Below are 15,428 nucleotides of genomic sequence, written 5' to 3' on the forward strand. Positions count from 1 at the left end.
GGGTCAGAAATCAATGAGATAGTGATAGTTGTAAAAAGAAGTAAATGTGAAACAAATTTTCAAAAATGGCCATGTTAAAAGTCAAATAGTCAACCCCCAAACCATTGATTTAGTATTTCACACATATCGAGGTATTTAAATTACGGTGGTTTAATGTGTGAAGTGTAGGGTGGGACATAAACTTAATAATTATAAAGAGGAAATTGTACAAGAAGAGAGAATTTGGATAAATTATTATCCAAATATTTTACAGAAGTAAAAAGGGAAAGTAAAAGATATTTTACCAATCATGGTAAAACTAGACATGGTTTTCAAAACCATGGGGAAGCAAAACAGTAGACGGGTTTCACAGGAAAAGGAGGATTATTTATAAAGTTTCATTTATTCGTAAGTAAACCAAAAGTGGGAAAAACTAAATATGAAAACAATGAATGATTTTGGGTAAATGTTTGTAAATTTAATTCGTGAAATTCATAAACAAATAGTGCTACAATGGAGAAGTATTATAGGACATTGTTTTCTTTGTGCATGTAACTAAGTAATCTTTCCAATACAATAGATGTTCCCTTCTAAGGGGAAGCAAACATGATAGACCTTATTATCATGCATGCAAATGTAAGTCCCTTTTCGAAAAAACATCTTTTCCAAGATAGATATATTTACAAAATCTATTGTATGCACAAAGACATGCATTGTTCTAAACCAAAAGTAATGTGTTAGTCATTATTTCTTGCATGCGGATATATGTATTTTACAAAGGAAAGCTAGTACGTTTATTCCAACTACTTGTTTTACTTTCCATAATACTTACTCTTTTCTGCACACAAATCCATATTTCTCTTTAAAATATCTAACACAATAGTTCTACAAATCCATGTTTCTCTTTAAATATCTAACACAATAGTTATATCTTTATACATGTAATCAACTATTGTTTCTATGCTTCTGCATATGTGCATATGTGTTCTTTTCACATAGTTATTTTCAAGAACCCAACATAGTTATATCTTCATACATGTAATCAACTATGGTAATCAACTATTGTTTCTATGCTTCTGCATATGTGCATATGTGTTCTTTTCATGTAGTTATTTTCAAGAACCCAACATAGTTTCTCTATCATTTATGTACAAAGTTATTATGCATTTGTTCCCAAGAAAGTACCATAATCAACCTTTCTTTTGGGCATAAGAACTAAGATAATAATAATGGTAACCTTTATGCATTAAACCATGCAATTAAATCAAACTATCCAATATGCAACACACAAATCATTTACTTTTTTTACTCACCAAAACATGTAACTTTTGCAAATCTTGCAAATGAATTAACACCATTAAATTATCTTTCATGCCCAAGGAAAACATATTCTTTCCAAAGAAGATTCATAGGACTTATATTATCTCCGTGCATTTCATCTATGCATAGGTTATTATATTTTCTCATAACTAAGTATTCTTTTTCAAAAGAACTCTCCTACCCATGAGAATATTTCACAAATTACCCTCTTTAATCTATATTCACTTCCAGAAAAAGTGACCTATCTTTTTTTACATAAAAGACATATTCAATGTTATATAAAGACAAGAAATGTTACTCATCGCAAATATATTTATAATAACAATCTTTTCTTATAGTAATAACAATCTTTATCTACATGTAGTAATATATTTTCTCTACCAAGAAAAATATATAGTAACAATCTTTATCTACATGCAGTAATATATTTTCTTTACCAAGAAAAATATATTGCTAACCAATGTTTTCTTTACCAAGAAAAATATATTGCTAACCAATATTTTCTTTACCAAGAAATTTATGATAATCATGCACATATATATGTATATATAGTCACTAACACAAAACAATTTTTGCATTTTTTTACCAAGAAATATATGATAATCATGCACATATATATGTATATATATAATCACTAACACAAAAAACAATTTTTCAAATTGTGTATAAACTTGTTTTTAATTTTAAGAAAATCACATTAATTTCTACTATTTTATGCACAAGATGCAAATGTGAATTTTTTTTAAGGGGCACGATTGCTTATCTAGGTAGTCGACTCTCATAGGAAAAAAACGAATGGTTGTGAGCCCTTTTCAGACGCAAGCATGGGATCCATGTCTAAAAATACGACTGTGCTCTTGAATGGAGTTCGACCCTCTGGTTTGAACATTGGTTGTGAGCCCTTTTCATACATAACCATGGGATCTATGTCTAAAAATATGGTTGTACTATTGCATGAAGTTCCACCCTCTGGTTTGAACATTGGCTCCTTTCACGTAGTGCCACTAATATCCATGGAGTCCAGCGGAGCAACAACTTTCCTTTGTCCTTTGTTACCATGTCCAACAGAGGAACAACTTTCCTTTGTCTTTTGTTACCATGTCCAGCAGAGGAACAACTTTCCTTTGTCTTTTGTTACCATGTCCACCAGAAACGAAGCTTCATAAAACAAGACAAGAACTCCATAGTCCTCAACGACTGAACATATTATCCAAAACCTCTCAAAAACGATTATTCCTCTCCCTCTGAGCACGAGCCCGATTCATTGTGAGATAAAAAATATAAAAGGAAAATTTCCAAGAAGTAGTTTAATTGAGTTGGCATATGATAGCAACTATTATCAGAGCTAAGAGAGTGATATGCCTATTCTCCTTATCTCAAGATCATTCTTTCATGTAAAACAAATGGTTATTCTCTGGTAGTTTCACCCTACCGAACCCTAACTACCTCATGGTATCACAAATTGAGAGTTTAATGGCATAATCTATGTAAAATCTATAATCATGCAACCCCTAGTTTTAAATTAATAACTTATAACCCAATGGAGTTAACTCAATCTCACACCCATGGAGCATGTTTGCATAACAAACTAATAATACACAATAATCTAAAAACAATTTAGTCTTGTTATAAAAAGAAAAGTAACTAGAATTAACACAGGTTATTAATATCTTGCCAAAACTATCGAAAAGCTGATTTGTTTTTGTTTAGCTTGTTTCCACTATTAATATATTCCAACCATATGAATTTGTAATTTCTCAACTTTGCATTTGAAACTTGAGCTATTAACTTTAGAGTTTATTTTTCTAAATATAAAATGTTATGGTTTGAAATTTGACACATTTTACGGCAAAAAAATATCAAATTTGTTTAAAAATATGCGCAATTCTTCTGGGGTGCGGGGTTCGAATCCCTTACATTAATTTTCCGTACAACATTTTGCTATGGATGAAGGTGTACCTCTATTTACCAAATACAACATTTATTCCTTGCATACTAAGCAAGAAAGAGATTTTCATTTATGTTCATTGTCTGGTTAGCGACAACTTTGAAATGGATTTTCTAAGGGTTTCATTCCTACTTCACTATATCAACAGTCTGGGTTTCCCTTTCTTGTTTTACTTTTACCTTTTTTAGAGGCATGGGGTTTCCGACCTAACTCCTGTGTCCTCACCTGTCCATCTTGGGTGAATCAAAAAATGGTATAGTAGTGTTCCTCATTTTTTTATATATTTTTTCTTTTCATGGCTGAATGGAAAGTTACAGTTATTTAACGAGTTCGTTGGGGTTTTACCCTGTCAACTTTCCCCTTCATGCCTCTCTAAGGACACTCTTTTTATTTTCCCTTCTCAAAAAAGCATTTCCCCCTCTACATTTAACTCTATAGTCCCATAACTAGGTTGGCATCAATTCTCTGCTTCCCTAGCACAACTTGGTGGTGGAATTCAAGATAGAAGGGTAGGCGTCCTGCTGCTCATGCAAGCAGGGGTGACCTCTCTTCTATGTCAATTCCCCATGACAGGTTGAAAGCGTATTTCCCGTTTGTTAAATTCTAGAAATCTATAGGTTGTCATGTGGTTTTGTTTTGTTTTGTTTTGTTTTGTTTTGTTTTGTTTTTTGTTTTTTTTTTTTTTTTTTGCGCGTCTCATTCTACATTTTCTTATATGCTGGCTATTTGTTAAAGGCCTCTCTTTCCTTATGCACACACCCTCATTCGATTATGCCTATTTTTTTTCCATGGCATCACAGGTGGTTATTGGCTTGGCTCGCTTTCCCTTCTGGCTTCTCTATTGATAGCATTACTTCTACATTTTTCCTCCCGGCCATATTCCCAACACTAGGTTCAACACTATTAATGTACAACGGGTTGTGATTACAACTTCTCTTTAATTTTATGTTGTCGCTATTCTCCAGTTACAAATCATATAATAATTTTTCCTAAAGATGTTGTTTGCACTAATATGCTACTCGGTATAAGTAACAATTTTGTATAATGTTATGTAAGGTGTAAATATTTTGGTTAATGATTGCTGGGCTATTTTCTTCCCTTGTAATTCCACGACTATTGTGTAATGTTATAATCGTTGTACTTAACGCTGTCAATTTAATGAATGCCTATGCTTTGACATGACTAGTTGAGTTTTTTATAATATATGATGCTTGGATTCATATTAGTAGCTCATGGACACACAGATAGACCTTTGTATACTAATTTAATTCTCGTTTTCTCTATATGTAGTCGGTTTCCATTTTTGTTCTTATGATTTATGTTTTCACAAACCCTTCATGCACAGTTTAATGTTTATGTGCTTATTTTCACAAGTGGATGAGCTCTTACAAGGATACTGTGATCATGAATTAATATTTTCGTGTTGCTACCAAATCGAAAGGAATATTTATTTTGTTGATACTTCTAACTCAGTCACTAAATGATTTTATTTAAAAACTTCATGAATGCGAGATACACTCCAATTTCCAATATTGTCTCTTTCTTAAGAAATTGGTAAAGCATAAGTAGTGATATTGATATTGTAATAACATGCTTAGAAATTTACTAATATATGTCTGTTGGTTTTAATTCCAGAATTTCAAGATTTCACTTATTTCTAATATTCCTGAATTCTCTTGCTATTTCTAGACTGGTTTTTATATAAATATATATGTAATGTATTAATGTATGTCTTGATAATCCTCAAATGACATCTCATGCATACGCTCATAATTTACTACATGCATTGATATATATTAAATTACATATCGCAACTCTAGGTTTACTGACTTTCCATTACCCTTTAGGGTTGTGCCACTCATATAAATGCCACTGCCTAATTTAACAACAATGGGTTTAGCTATCAGTCCACATACAAACGATTTACATAAGAAAACAAGATCTATGCTATCACATCTAAAACTATCCTGAGAAAAATGAGGTGCATTTTACCCTCTAATGTAATGTTCTATAATGACTTTTACTTTAGATAGTTAGAAAGTAGTTAAGTAGTTTGACAGTTTTGGTAGTTACCAACTGTCTCGTGATGTATAAAAAGAGGGAAAATTATAGAAGAAAGGTCTGAATTTTGAATAACTTGAAGACTATACTATTTTGTACTTAATAGACTGATGATTAATGAAAGAATCAAGAGTTTTCCATACAGTGTTGGGTATGATTTTGTAATTTCTCTGTTATGTGTCATTATGTCTCTTCCTCTCTTTAAATATGGTAATGAAGCTACAGGTCTTTGTTTGCTTATGTGAATAAAGTTAAAATTCCTTAAAAGAGCGCTCCCATATTTAAAACTCCTTTCTCTATGTTTCTTCTAAGTTACAGATAATAGTTTCTATCAAACAACATATTGTCTTTAATTTCTCAAAATATTCTTCACACAGCATTTATATTCAGCATCATATGGCATCTTGAGATTTTCATATCAGCTAAATATTAAGGGTTTAAGGTCAGGTCCTTCAGATAAGTGACATGCATAATAAAATTTAATGTCTTAAGCACAATTTCTCCACAGCCTAGAAATTGGTTTCTTAAGGGACAACATTAATTGGTGCCGTTGCAGGGGATCGAAGGCAAGAACGATTTTCCCTGGGTTTTTAATATTTTCCTCTGGTTGTGTAGTGAGGAGGAAATATTTGGTTGTATTGAATAAGAATATCAAATTTGGCTTCAAAAAGGCCTCATACGAGGTCAGATACCTCACAGCAAAAAGCTCAAGCCCTTTCGGATCCTGAGAGATTTGTTTCCAAGAGGGTTGGAAGGCCAAAAACTCCATTTACACCAAATCCTACACTGTCTACACCTGGCAGCAGTTCTGCACATCTTTCATCCAAACATTCACCTTTTCTTGATCAAGAATTACCTTTTACATCCACTTTATTTCAAGAACCCAACTGCCAAGAATAGTCTTTAGAGTCTGTTTCTTTTTCAGTATTTAAAAATATATCTGCTATAGTTGTTCAACTTGAACCTATATCTACATTACCCCCTTTTCATACTCCATTTATCCCTCAGACAGGTTCTACATCTGTTGGTACTCAAGGTTCAGTAAGTTCAGGTGCAAACATGGCAACACCTGCATTCTTGTTGAATAGGTATGCACCTATTCAGTTTCCTCAACAATTGAATCCAATGCCTCAAGAATACCTAAAAATTCTTCCTCGTTTCTCAAGGGAAGATGAACAAACAATAGAGAAGCATATAGCAGTGTTTTGTAATTTTGCATAAAATCTCAATGTTAAACATCTGGATGTTGTTTTAAGACTTTTTGTGCAATCCTTAGATGGTAAGGCAAGAAAGTGTTTTAAAGGGCTTGCTAATAACTCTATTCCTACATGGGGAGAGATGGAGCTCCAATTCACCTAGAGATGGGAAGAGAAGCGAGATCACGGGTATTCACTTACAGAGTTCAATTTTATTAAAAGAAAATCTGATGAAAGCGTTGTTGATTTTATGAGAAGGTTTAATAAACTTTACAAGAGTCTTCCAGTGGAGATCAAGCCCCCTCCTACTGGTGCAAAAATAACTTTTGTAGGGGCATTTGAATCAGATTTTGGGTTTACATTAAGGGAGAGAAGATCCACAACCCTTGATCAGATTCAAATTGATGCTCTAGAAATAGGAGCAAATCTGGTGGCTGCAGGAAAAGAACCAGAGGAACAACCTACCCAAGATAAGGGAAAGGCCAAAGAGGAATCCTCTAAAAGTCAAACATTAGAGGATATGAACAAGGTGATTAAAAATTTGTCTAGGAAATTGATTAAATTGGAATTGGAGAGTAAAAATTCTCAAAAGAAAGTACAGAAAAACAGAAACTTTAATCCCAAATATAGAAGACAACCTCTGCAGATTTTGCAAAAGGAAAGAAAAGACCAAGATCAGGTTCAAGCACCACTTTAGTTAGAGGCAGATCCTAGTGAAATATCAGTAGAGCATTCTAAAGATCATGATGATCATATTTCCACATTGTATGCAGGAGATGAAGATGAACTAGGTGTTGAAGGAGAAGAATATACTGAAACAGATGCCCCTTATGATGAATACTGGAAGCAATTACGGATTTTATGTAGGCAGAATTGCATAAGAAATATGACTTGAGATCAAGAAAAAGATCTAGAGTTCAAGAAAATGAAAGTGAGCAGTGAGTTCCTGCTCTCTTACAAAAGGAGACTCCATAGGAAGCACAACCTGCAAAATAGTTAAATAAAGGAAAGCAATAGCAGAGTACAAATAGAAAAACTCAGATGCATCGAGGTGAGCCTTCCCAAGATAAAACTGATAAAATTCCTTTAGAAAAAAATCGTTTCCATTTCAGAAGAGATTCCAGTTATGAGGAAAAGTGAAAAAGAAACGGAAAAAAAATACCAAACAGTTCCATGCATTTAGTCTCACTAAATAATTGGAAAAAAATAAAATTCAGGTACCTCTCACAAAGTTGGTTAAGACACTAGTTTATAAAAGGGAGATTACTGAGTTTATTAACTTGTCCCAGAATGTCAATATAAATGACATTGTGAATCTACAAGAAGATAAAATTTTGGCCCACATGTGGAGGAGGTAGATTCTTCAACACCTCCTTTCTACATTTCTTAATTGATTCATGACTTCATCTTGCATAATTGTATGCTTGATTCTGGAGCTTCACACAACCTTATGCCACTATTAATAATGAAACAGTTGAATTTACAAGTTACTAAGCCTTACAGAGACCCGTATTCTTTTGATTCAAATAAAGTCAAGTGTCTCGGTGCCATTAAGGATATGGTGGTGTAACTAGCCCAGATCCCAGCTAGAAGCTTAGTAATGGATGTAGTAGTACCAGATATCCCTTCTAGGTTCGGAATGTTGCTATCTAGGTCATGGGGGGCTAAGTTGGGGGGAGTTCTGAAGATGGATTTTACTTATGCTATCATACCGGTTTTTTGTGGAGAAGAGAGAAGGTTGTACAGAGAAACAAGGTTTGTTAAAACAATTACAAAGAATGGAGCAAGTAATTCACCTGTGTACAACCAAGAAAAATATGACTTTTCTTGTTTCATGTTGCATGATAATGCAGAACTAGCTGAAGATAATCAGAGGCAACTCACTTCAACTTGTGTAAATACATAGCTGCAAACAGAAGGAGTATGGAAGTGCTTCTTTGATAGGGCCTACTCTAAGGAAGGAACAGGTGTTGGTTTTCTATTAATTACACCTAGAGGTAACATGATCCCATTTTCTTTTAAATTAGAGTTTGAAGCAACTAATAATGTGGCAGAATATGAGTCCTTAATCATTGCTCTTCAAACAACAAAACATATGGGGGTTCAATGTATTTCTATTTTTGGAGATTCAAAATTGATTATAAAGCAAATTAAAAATCACTGTCAAACAAAACACCCTAGGCTTAGGGCATATAGAAATGAAGTTTGGGATTTAGTTGAGAATTTATTTGAGGCTTTCAACATACAATTCATTCCAAGAGATGGGAACAGGTTAGCAGACTCCTTGGCTGTGGCAGCCAGTACCTTTAGGCCTCCTATAAATCCAAGACTGAGATATGAGGTCGAAATGAACCACAAGCCATTTGCTCCAGATAACATAAAACATTGGCAGGTTTTTAACGATGATCACCAGATTATGGAATTCTTGACAATGATTGACTACTTTCAAGGCACCAAAATTGATCAAGATGGGGATGAAGTAACAGAAGGTGCAGAAGTAAGCGATTTTAAAAATTCTATAGTTAATCAGAAAATTATTCAATTGAAAAATAATATTCTTCCAAGAGGACTTGTCCCTCTTGAAAGACTTTTTAATTCTAATGATGTAGCTGTTAGTTCAGAGAAAGTTTCACAGGATGAATAGATCCAAGATTACAACATTAGAACCCAAAAGGAGCCCAAGTTAGTCAAATTGTTTAAGGGAGTTCCAATTAATTATAAAGAAAGGTATATTGAGCTTTTTAAGAAGTACACTGATGTTTTTGCTTGGTCCTATGAGGATATCAAGACATATGATGTGAACATCATTCAGCACAAGATTCCCCTGAAAGAAGGGATTATCATACCAGAGGTTGGAAGTTCTATTGTTGTTTTATATGATACCTCGATAGAGAATTTATTAATGGTGGTGGAAAGGGTTGTAGTGAAATCATGGTAGGTGAGATCAATGTTATCGTTATATGTTAGGTAACCAAGGTTCCTCTTTAAATCTTGTAAGAAGAGGTAATTTTCATTCTTGTTAAAATGAATGTTCTTTTGAATTTCACCATTCTTTTGCACCTGGTTGGTGTGTATGCCAAGCTTGAGGGTGAGACATAAGAGTCTATGGTCATAATCATGCTTGTGGTCATTTAGGATGTTAAGATCTACTATACAGTTGAGGATATGGGTGTCAGATATCACATAATCAACAACACTACTTCCCAATCGATGAATGCATGTCATCTAGCTAGAGGTAGGCCATTTACTAATCCCATTACAAATAATCAGGTCTTGCGAACTAAAAAGTTCGATAAGCTCAGTACCAAATATGTTCTTAGTGGTGTCTTCAGAGTATTCGTTGAATCTATTAGCTAGGTCACAATCTTCATCAAGCCATAGGGGCTAGGGTTAGAGTTATTTCTTAGGAGAATAGCCTGGTTACTAGCAGTTCTAGCATTGAAGTCCCCAAGAAAATATATCACCTTCTTTTCGAATATTATGGATATCTTGTTCTAAATTGTTGAAGGAAAAATTCTTATCCAGATTGTTTTTCTTATAGGAGGTAGAGTTGATAGGGGCGAAATAACAGATTGCAAGAAAGATCTTATTGGTGCTAGAATAAAAAAATTTGATCCACATGCACTGATTGAGGGAGTCTATCTTATGAAGTCGAACATGAGGAGAAATATTATCTTTTCTATAACACACTATACCACCAAAACCTCTACGAGAAGATTTCTTGTTCCAGGTTGACCAGAGAATTAATCCATCCATGCAGGGGACCCTAGATTCATCATGCTCCTAGGTTTCAACTAAGAAAATAAGATCGATATCACTCAGGATCCAGCTTAACTTAGGTCCTATATGCCATGGGAAGCCACAACACTTCCAGAAGAGGATCCAGAGTGTTCTTAATTCCTATTTGTTACTGTTATTTTGAATTCTCTCCCTAATAATAGTTTTTGTATTTATAATGATTGCCCATTTATCTTCCCTTCTTGTGTCCTTTACCTTTTGGACTTATTTTCTTAGTTCAACTTGATCTTTTAGGATGAGACCTTCATTTATAAAGATTCTTGATCTTTTCAAGCTTGGTTATTTACTGAGTATATCTACTTTATGTTCATTACAATTTACCTTCATACATGTTAGTCAATGCTTATGTTTAAGTATTTTTCCCACCCTTTGTGCTTCTGTTAGATAGGTTGATTGAATTTGTGACTTAGATTTTAGTTGTTCTTTTACTACTTCTAAAGTGTCCGCACCATTTTTCTCTTGTAATGCTCATGGTCCACTTCAATTAGCTTGGTCATTTCTTGTTTGTCGTGCTACTTTGGGCTGAGTTATTATTCAAATTTTCTTTTGATACTTTAATCTGATCTCTCATGAAGTAGTTTTATTCCACCATTAGTTATTTTTTGTATTTATATTCTTACATCTTATCTTTCATTCCTTGGATTTCAATCTCAAATGCTATTATTTTATTTCTAAAAAATTGTGGAAACCTTAATCTTAATCCATAGCAAAATATTGTGTGGAAATCTTAATCTAATAGATTCGAACCCAAGACCTATTATTGTTTTTTTTTATGTTTGTTTTCTTAATATACTTTTATTCATATTTATTTTTTAATTAAAGGTTTTTTCCTAATATTTTATATAATTAATATAATTGGGTGATATTTTTCTTATAATTCAAAATCTATATATTTTCAATCTCCGGTGGTGGTTCGTAGATCTCTCCAGTGGGTTTTCTGTGGTACACCCTCATGCTTTGTGGGTTTGACGTGGTTCATAAATTTCTGCGTTGGCTTTCTACGGTGAACCTACCCTAATCTCTAGTCTATAGAGCTTTCCTTCATGCTATCACCAGCGATTGCTCTATAGTCTTCGTTTATTAAGACGTTCGTGCTATCACCTGCGGCCTTCGGAATATAATCCGAGCTATCACTATGAGGTCTTCGTACTAATCTCCTGCCGTGTTCTTCCAAGCGCATTCTTTCTTTTCTTTTTATAATTGTTTTTTTGTTTGTTTTTTTTAAATTATGAGTAATGTTTCTCATATTTCTTTCTTTTCTTTTTATCTTTTTTGGTTGATTTTTTTTTAATTATGAGTAATGTTTCTAGTATTTCTAAATCTTTCTCTAGAAAATGGAGGCTTAGTAAAATTACTTCATACAAATTTTTTTGATTACATTATAAGAAAGTCATCGACCACCCTTCATTGCTCTTTAGCTTGGAAATTACATTCTCGTATAACCTTATAGCGACAGCTCTCAACTCGAGAGGAACCTTTAGCTCTTCTAATATATTCCAAAGGTTGTATCTAGGAACCGTATCGAAAGCCTTTCTAAAGTCCACAAAGCAACAAAATAAATTGGATTTCTCATTACGACATTCCTCCGCAATGATCCTAAGCGTAACAAGGTGGTCTATTGTTGAGTGATGCCTTCTGAAACCTGCTTGGCCTTTAGCCCGCTTACCTTCACTTTCAAGCCATATGCTTAACTTCTTTTCCAAAATACTACCATATAACTTGGCTAAGAGAGGGCTGATCATAATTGTTCTATAATTAGAGGGGTTATTTGTATCCCCACTTTTAAAAATAGGGATAATGAGGCTCTCAGTCCAAGGTTTAGGGAACCCTTGCTTGACTGCTTGATTGAAAAGCTTGTGGATGTGGGGGATGAGGACAGGACCTCCAATTTTTAAGATTTCTGCTTGGTAACCTTCAATGTCCTTAGCTTTCCCATTAGCGAGGCGATTAACCCCAAACTTAATGTCTTCTAAAGAGAAAACTTCTTTCGTTGTGAGAAGGGTTTCCAAATTATCCATGACATTTGGAGACTCATAAAGCTTTTTAAGATAGGAATTCCAATCGTGAAGAGCAATTTTATTATTATCCTTAGTCTTCCTAGTTAGAATCTGCCTCCAAAATTTCTTAGGAGCTACCTTAGAGAGGTGTAAGAGATTCTCCTGTCTTTGACGGATGTACTGCCTCTTTTTCCTTTTAGTTAGGGCTTTGTATATTTTTATCTTGTCCATTTTAAGAGATTCATCAACAGCTTCCTTAATTGCTCTCCTTGCACTTTTACAATCTTTGTCATACCATGGATTGGTTTTGCTATTTCTTTTATTATTTGAAACTTCAATTGAGAACTTGTTAATAGAATATGAGAGGGTTGTAGTAAAATTATGATAGAGGTCTTCTATGTTGTCTATATTAGATAAAGGAAGCAAATTAGTTTTTAATTCATTTAGAAAGAGATCATTTTTATTTCTATCAAATATTTTTTTTTTTCTCTGTAAAACTAATCTATTCTATTATTATGTACATAAAACCTTTATAGTCAGAAAAGCAGGATGCCCCAGGCCTACAGTGGCGTTGTGGGTTGGTGTATTGCATCTCCATTACAGCCCTTACAGGGGCGACAGATTCTTCCAGAGTTGAGACCAAAACAGCAAAAACTTATCATGTTTTTTCATCCCGGACCATAGTCACCCACGCAGGGGCTTTTAGGCAAAAACAGCCCCCGCAGGGGCGACCAACAAGCATAGCATATAAAAGACTGGACGTAAACTTTTAAAGACCCAGACATAAACCTATAGCTTATCCCATACTTAGACACCGGTGACAACCGAGACAGAAGACATAAACTGAACCTGAGCAAAAAGCTGGTTGACGGAGCCTGCCACTGAGCGCTACTCCTCAGGCTTCTCCTCCACAATCGGCACCCATCCATAGCCATCCTCTTCTTCCTCTGCAGCATTCTTCGAGGATGACGCCTCCTGCATCCGAGATTGGGTGGGAGCCTGCTCCATCTTTCCCTTTGCCTTTTCCTCAGCAAGTGTCGGATGCTCAGCGTACTGCATCGCCATGCTGCCCTCACCGTCTTCAATTTCCTTGGAATCCTTGACAAATAAGACGGAGAGGTGAGCACTAATGCCTCCAATAGAAAAAACTGTTGTGCCAAATGCTGGAAGGGAGGGTGGTTCTGCTGTGGGGCTTCCCGCGTCCATAAATTGGGAGGCCTGCATGTGGGTAGCCCCAGCTCTCCTGTGACAGTAGCAGCAGCAGCAATGGTGGTGGGCATCCGCTGCTGGATGGCGTGAGGAGCTCCCTCGACCAGAGCTGCGTCTACACGGCATTCTCTCCCTTGGCTTGACCATTTCGACAAAGGAACTGGTGAAGCAGAACAGAGCTTCAACTGTTGGCCACCCCTCGTCTCTTGGCAGAAGCTCAGAGAAGCCCACAATGCTATCAACAAGAAGAAACAGCGCAATGTATTCCGAGACCTCTCGTTCACCGACTGGATCAGCTGCAGCGTCTGCCAGATGGAAATAATTGCCCTCACCAGCCTGCGCAGCGTGCCTCTCACTCTGAAAATGAGGCTTCCCCAACCAGACCTCCTCTTTAACCCGCTCAACATTCTCTTGAACTTTGGGCGCCTTGAATGCGCTCTGCAACTTCTCCATTTCGTTTCAGGTCTCATTAAGGCCCTGAGTTAATGCTTCTGGGATTAATACCTCGGCGGCGCTCAGGCTGTCCTCCCCTGTATCCACGCAAGGCATCACATGTAGGCCATGTGGCCTTACACTCTCTGGCGTGCGAACACCCGCATCCGGGGGGTATTTCTATCAAATATTAAGTTCTTTTGGCTATAAGTATTATTTTCTATGGGAACTCTATGCATGACAAAATTGAGAGTTATAAGTAAAGGCCTATGATCAGAGTCAAGTTCGTGGTCGTTTAAGATGTCAAAATTTATTATTTCGTTGTATAATGGGAGATCGGAAATAACGTAGTCTACCACGCTGCTACCAAGTCCATGGATGCAGGTCATCTTGCTAGAATTGGGCCACTTCTTTAGACCGTTGCAAATTATGAGATCCTGAGCACTACAGAGCTTGACTAGCTCCGACCCAAACAAATTTTCCCCGAGATCTTCAGAGTTCCTTTTGTACCTGCTAGCCAGAGTAGGGTCTTCATCTAACCAAAGAGGATTAGGGTTGGAATGATTGCTTAGAATAATAGCTTGGTTGTTTGAAGTTCGAGCATTAAAGTCACCTATTAAAAGGATATTACCGTCATTCCTTAGGCTAGAAATATCATTCTCTAAACCATTGTAAGGGTTAGTTTTATCTAGATTCTTCTTCTTATAGAAGTTAGAATTAATGGGGGGAAAATAACAAATTGCTATGTAGGACTTTTTATTATTAATGTCTTTGATCTCTATCCAACTATATTGGTTGTGAGGGTCATTTTTATAAATCCTAACATGGGGGGAGATGTTCTTCTTAATGTAACAAGCTATTCCCCCAATGCCTCTACGGGAGGATCGCTTGTTCCAGGTAGACCATAGCGTAAAGCCATCTATGTTAGGGACCTTAGATTCTTCGTGCTCCCAAGTTTCAACAAGCAAAATAATATCAACATCATTTGAAATCCAACTTAGCTTGGGGCCTTTGTTCCATGGGAAGCCCCGACAATTCTAAGAAAGGATCCGGAGCATGTTTAATTGCTATTGATTACTATCTTTTTGGTTTCTATCTCGAATAAAGGCTTTTCTATTTTTGATTATTGCCCATTTTCCTTCCTTTCTAGCTTCTTTTACCTTTTGAACCTCCTTTCTTAATTCTGCTTGGTCTTCTGGAATGAGATCTTCATTTATGAATATTCCCGTTCCTTTTAGACTTGAGGTTTTACTAAGTATGTCTTGCTTATGATCAGTGGATCTCACCTTTATGCGGATTAGTCTTCCTTTATTCTCGGTTAATTTCCCCAACCTTGTTGCTTCTGTGAGACATAATGTTTCAATTTGTAATCTATTATGTAGTTCTGTCTGGGCTAAGGCTAAAGTATCCTCATCTACTTCCTCTTTTAAGCCGAATATTATAAGGTTTAAGGCCCTTTTGTTACGCTCGTGGTCTAATTCTATTAAT

Source organism: Pinus tabuliformis, chromosome X (genome assembly GCF_031772625.1).
Source record: "Pinus tabuliformis cultivar Carrire ecotype Pingquan chromosome X, CPIR1, whole genome shotgun sequence".
Taxonomy (NCBI): domain Eukaryota; kingdom Viridiplantae; phylum Streptophyta; class Pinopsida; order Pinales; family Pinaceae; genus Pinus; species Pinus tabuliformis.